At 50.5% G+C, this 6,176-nt stretch overlaps 1 long non-coding RNA gene across 1 annotated transcript; it reads left to right on the top strand.

Moving 5' to 3' along the window:
- Positions 1-4,999: 4,999 nt before the first annotated feature.
- On the top strand, positions 5,000-5,687 carry LOC147963004 (uncharacterized). Its single transcript, XR_015609533.1, has 2 exons — positions 5,000-5,198; positions 5,407-5,687. It is a non-coding gene; the product is annotated as an uncharacterized LOC147963004 (long non-coding RNA).
- Positions 5,688-6,176: the final 489 nt, after the last annotated feature.

The raw sequence follows: 6,176 nt of genomic DNA, 5'->3' as shown, positions 1-6,176 counted from the left end.
GAGCTTATTTTTGGAAAATATAAAAAATATTGGTGAAAGAATCAACGTCAGGGGTCCACACCCTGGGCACGAGGGTGGGGGGCACGCCCTACCACCCTAGGCGCGCCCCCTGCCTCGTGGGCCCCCTGACGCTCTACCGACCTCAACTCCAACTCCATATATTCGTGTTCGGGGAGAAAAAATTAGAGAGAAAGTTTCATCGCGTTTTACGATATGGAGCCGCCGCCAAGCCCTAAAACCTCTCGGGAGGGCTGATCTGGAGTCTGTTCGGGGCTCCGGAGAGGGGAATCCGTCGCCATCGTCATCATCAACCATCCTCCATCACCACTTTCATGATGCTCACCGCCGTGCGTGAGTAATTCCATCGTAGGTTTGCTGGACGGTGATAGGTTGGATGAGATTTATCATGTAATCGAGTTAGATTTGTTAGGGTTTGATCCCTGGTATCCACTATGTTCTGAGATTGATGTTGCTATGACTTTGCTGTGCTTAATGCTTGTCACTAGGGCCCGAGTGCCATGATTTCAGATCTGAACCTATTATGTTTTCATGAATATATGTGAGTTCTTGATCCTATCTTGCAAGTCTATAGTCACCTAGTATGTGTTATGATCCGGCAACCCCGAAGTGACAATAATCGGGACCACTCCCGGTGATGACCGTAGTTTGAGGAGTTCATGTATTCACTATGTGTTAATGCTCTGGTCCGGTACTCTATTAAAAGGAGGCCTTAATATCCCTTAGTTTCCGCTAGGACCCCGCTGCCACGGGAGGGTAGGACAAAAGATGGCATGCAAGTTCTTTTCCATAAGCACGTATGACTATATTCGGAATACATTCCTACATTACATTCATGAATTGGAGCTAGTTCTGTGTCACCCTATGTTATGATTGTTACATGATGAACCACATCTGGCATAATTCTCCATCACCGATCCAATGCCTACGAGCTTTTCACATATTGTTCTTCACTTATTTACTTTTTTGTTGCTACTGTTACAATCACTACAAAACCCAAAAATATTACTTTTGCTACCGTTACCGTTACTTCCATATTACTTTGCTACTAAATACTTTGCTGCAGATATTAAGTTATCCAGGTGTGGTTGAATTGAAACTCAACTGCTAATACTTGAGAATATTCTTTGGCTCCCCTTGTGTCGAATCAATAAATTTGGGTTGAATACTCTACCCTCGAAAACTGTTGCGATCCCCTATACTTGTGGGTTATCACCAAGCCTGCGAAGAACTAAAGACCGCCCAGGGTGAGCTGGCCAAGTGTGAGGTGGAGCTCACAATGCAGCAGGCTGACATCGAGAAGGCTCAAGAGATGGCGGAGAACTTGGCCGCCACCGCCCGGACCCAGCACGAGGCCGCGCTGAACTCCTAGGAGGAGGACCTCGCCAAACGCGAGGCGGACATCGATGCCAAACTCCGCGCCAAGGACGAGGAGGTGGAGAAACTTGTCTTGCAGCGGACCCAAGAGCTGGAGCAAAGCCATAAGGAGGCGCTCGATGCCCAAGCTCTGGTTCACGCCGGCAAGGTGAAGGAGCTGGAGGTGGAGCGGGATGGGCTGAAGGACCAGGCCCTGAAGCTGTCCCAGGAGAAGGACACACTCAACAACGCCCTGATGGAGGCGTAGGGCACGGCCGTCAGCAGGGCCGAGGAGCTCTCCGAGGCCAACAACTCCATCAAAGACCTCAAGCTGAAGCTGGAGGGTCTCGAGGGGATGCTGTCGGAGAGCAAGGCCCGGGAGGGGATCCTGGCCAAAGATCTAGAGAACGAGAAGCAGCTGCGGAAGAATGAGGCCGCCAACCACAAGGATGTTGTGGAGGGTCATGACCGCTGGGTCGGCCGCCTCGGGGACGTCGCCGGCAGGATCACCACGCAGCTGGCCGCCATGGGGATGCCAAACGTGAGGTACGCCCCAGAGTGCAGCGGGACCACCAACGCCAAGCTGACCCTGTTCTTCGAGGGCGTTCTCGGGGCCCTGGAGCAGTTCCACTCCAACAGGGTGGCTTCACTGGCCGACGAGAACCGAAGGCTCTGCCGTGGTGCCATGACCAAGGTCCTCACCAAGGTGGCGTACTAGAACCCCACCCTTGACTTTGACGTCGTGCTGGATAGCTTGCTGGAGGGTACTGACCTCGCGCCGCTCAGGGAGCGTATCAAGCCCATCATCAGCCTCATCGACGGAATTCAAAGGGTGGAGGGCCAGCGCCGGGATTAGGCACCCCATTTCTTACCGCCGCTGCAGGTTCATGACCAAGACAATTTCTATCTTTAGTTAGAACCACAGCAACAATTTGATGTAATATAACTCTGCAGTACTTTTGATATTATGCATGTTATTTTCCTATTCGATTTTCCTTTGTATGTCCACCCTACGTTAACTGGGTAGGCTTGCCGGCGCGTAAACCCAGGGCGGCGTCTTGAGGACGGATCCCTAGTGGCATGTCGGGTGTGCTTGCTGCCAGACAAACCATCTTACCGCCCTTAACGCGGCCGCCCGAATTGTCGAGCTTGACTCGAGTTAGAATCGAGAGCGTTGCCAAGTGCGGAAGGCTACCCCGCCACTCTCGACGCGGCCGCTTGAGCTGTTGAGCGGACTCGAAACAGAACAAGGGTGTTGCCAATTGCGGGAGGGCCCCTTCGCGTGCAGGTTTTCCATACATCGGCGGGATCTCCTAGGACGATAACCTTATATATAAAAGGAAATAGCTCAAGGCTCTGAATTACAAAGCTTTTTTTGTTTCCGTGCTGGCGTCCTTCGCGCTCGCAGACGGCGCCATTTTCTCCTGGACCGTCTTCTTCTTTAGAAGCCATGCTGATGGAGAACATGGTAGGCTAACTGCTGGACCAGGTTCTCACAATTGTGTGCCCCTACCTGGCGCGCCAAAGATGTCGGTGGGAAATGACACCTATGGGATCAAAAGAATCCCTACTACGGTTGTCGGGGCGCAGGGTTGTGAGAAGAGCAGGATCAACAGTCAACACAAGGACCGTTTACCCAGGTTCGGGCCGCGAGGATGCGTAATACCCTAGTCCTGCTTTGGTGGCTGTATTTCAGAGAGTTCTTGAACTCTCGAACTAGCTATGGTGGCTGCGTAGTCCAAAAGAGCCGAATCCCTCTCTAGTATGCCAAGGGCCTCCTTTTATAGTCGAAAGGGGCTGCTACAGTGGCACACATGAGGTGGAAAGGCCTACACTGCTGCGAGCTTATCGCTCGTGTTACAGGACAAGACGCATTTAATGCATAGCTTAGGTGTCCCTTAGCTTTATTGGGGGTGGGGACGAGGCCCGTCCCGTCCGTTGCCGCCTCACCTTCCTTCGACACGCGCCCAGGCCAGCGGTGCATGCGGCGCCATGTAGGCAGGAAGGAAGCTGAGGTGGTGCGGTGGTAGGGTCTTCATGAAGATCTGCATGCCACCACGCAGGTGCTTGCTGAGTTGGCGTAGGGGTCGCCCGTCGCCACACAGGTGCCTACCCAGCTGGTTGAGCTACCAGCTGCTTGGGGACAGTGGTGGAGTCTTGGTTGACGCGGGCCTGGCTATGGCCCCGCTGACGCCTTCGGCAAGGGTCTTGCCGGGGGGCCCAGCAAGGGTCTTGCCGTGGCGCGCAGCCGTCCCCGGCAAGGATCTTGCTGGGGGTCCTGTGGTTTTCCTCGGCAAGGATCTTACCGAGGATCGTCATCTTCTGGTTCTCATCTGATCCCATATCTCTATGGTCTTGACAAAGATTTGCATGCCACCACGGAGGTGCCTCCCAATCCCTGGCCCAACGTAGTTGATGGTGTTGGAAGCCGTGGGCTCAAGGGTGGCGCGGTCCGCCGGTGTGGGCGAGCTGCCCTGGCAAGGGTCTTGCCGAGGCTGCTGAGGCTCCCCCGGCAAGGGTCTTGCCCGGGGAACCTGCTTCGTCCCTCTGCTTCTTTGCGTTCTTGGCCTTGGCGTTGTCTTAGGCTTCGGCTTTTCTCCGGCTTCCCTCCTTTGCCCTGCTACGTGCGGCCGTGGCGCGTGGCTCTGACTGCCCGTGCACAAGTAAAGGGGTCAAAAGGAGAGCCCCTACTTTTGTGCACCGACAATACATAACTAACAACTAGAAAAAAACGCCGGCTCAATCGCAAGGCAAACCCCGGATGTGGCTGCGGACAGGCCGAGCCACACCGGCATGACTGCCACCGCGGCGGCAACGAAAGTGCGAAATGCCACCCTAAACGGCAAGCACGGGACTCTGCCCCCGACGGGAACGCCGGAGCACCGAATCCGCCGGAATCTCGATGAATCTCGAGTGGAAAATTGACCACAGAGGGGAGGGGGGAATGCAGGCAAGGAATGTGAGCGTGGGAAGGAGCATTACCTTCAATCAACGGGCACTCCGGCGAAGACGCTCTGGTCCGGCGAGCCCCACCGACTTCTCCTCTCGGCTTCTCTTCCAATCGAATGAACTGCAATGGATGGTGGGTTGGGTGAGTAATGAAGTGGAGCGAGTAAATGGAACCGCGGGGGGAGGGGGGCGAAGTGCGAGACGTGGTTGACGGCAACCGCAGTCGGGCGTGGCGTGCGGGCGCCACAGCAGTTTCACCGCACGCCCCCGAGTGGCAACCGTTGACCGCGGAGAGGAAACCGGCGTGCGGGCGAACTCTCTCACACACCACACACGCGAGTTGTCCTACGTGGCACACAAAATCAGCCAATTCGTGCCACGATTCGTGCAAAAGTTACTGGACGGCGATGGAGGCATGTGGGTGAGTTGGCTAACGCCCACACGTGTGGGCGTTAGTGTTTCCGTAATTTTTCTGATTGAAAAAAGACAGTAAAATTTGGAAACACTTCTAAAAGTAGAATGGTGAGAATCCAACTAATAATAATTAGTAGTTAGTAATTTGCATTTATTTTTATCCACCATAAGCACGAAGATTTGTACAAAAAACCCTATATATAGGAAGGTATAATTCGATGCTTGTTATACAAATTATTGCGTCTAATGGTTTACAATGGAATGGGACCTCTAACCCTCTATCTCTCCCTATACATACATGATTATGTGAGGGTGGGAAGATCATCTTGTAGATCTCTTGAAACGAGTGTCCCTATAGCGTCGCATAATCTAGATGGACAAGTACCCTACTCCCATCCATGCGAGAGTCCTACTGCAGGCTCTACTTCTTCTTCTCATATGTCATGCAACTACAACACAATGTAAGCGGGGGATACGAAATAGTTAGTTCTACTTTTGATAATATTTACTCTTTACAGTATGTATACATGTGTAACAATTTTCTTATTTTTTCTTGAAGTAGCTAGGTATTTTGCTAGTGCAGGGGGTTGTTTTTCCCCCCATGTGATGGTTGTTTATTAATCAATCCAAATTCATACTAATGTCCAGTGTTTATTTCTTATTCCGCAGGTCGAATCATCGATGGCATCGATAAGGATAAGATCAACTTACACGGGTTGTGCGTTATAGACAAACCAGTCCTTGGTGACTACTGTTGCAAAGTGACAAATCAGTGTTACATAGACCTTCCGTCATGCCTTGCTGAGTGCAACAAACCTGCAGGCATGGTGGCGATGGCAACCCCTCCTTCACCTACCCTAATCCCGTCAAATTGAACTTTTGATTGGATAAATAATGTATGATGTGCAAAAAAATATTTGCAATAAAAATAAGTATCTCTGTTGTCGTTATATTTGTCATGCTGTGATTTCATTTTGGGCAGCAGTAGAGAGTAGGAATCTTCGGGAATAAAAGTTTACATTTTTCTTTTTCATTGGATAGAAAATGACCACCCGAGAACATGCAGGGTTTTCTTTCTTCATACGAGCAAATACTTCCGTGAAATATGCCCGCTAAATCATCCATCTTTAGAAATTGTGAAGCCTACTTTACTATATTGGAAGCATTTATTAGCTGTGAATAATAGAAATATTTACTTTTGGAAACTACAGCTTGCATGTAGTATCTATCTATATCTTTATACATACAAATGGAGTATAACATTACCCAAAGGGCTAAATCCAATTAATCTCGATCTCCAGTCGTGAGCACTCAACATGTTTAGCATCATTAAAATATTATACCAAATATCATTAACCACTCTAGTTTTATAATTAATGCGTAAATAATATTCTACCTAAAATATGTGAGCAATTAATATACTACCAAATATTAATATA

Source organism: Triticum urartu, chromosome 6A (assembly GCF_056163025.1).
Source record: "Triticum urartu cultivar PI428250 chromosome 6A, HENAU_Tu73, whole genome shotgun sequence".
NCBI lineage: Eukaryota > Viridiplantae > Streptophyta > Magnoliopsida > Poales > Poaceae > Triticum > Triticum urartu.
This window is presented reverse-complemented; position numbering and strand designations above follow the sequence as displayed.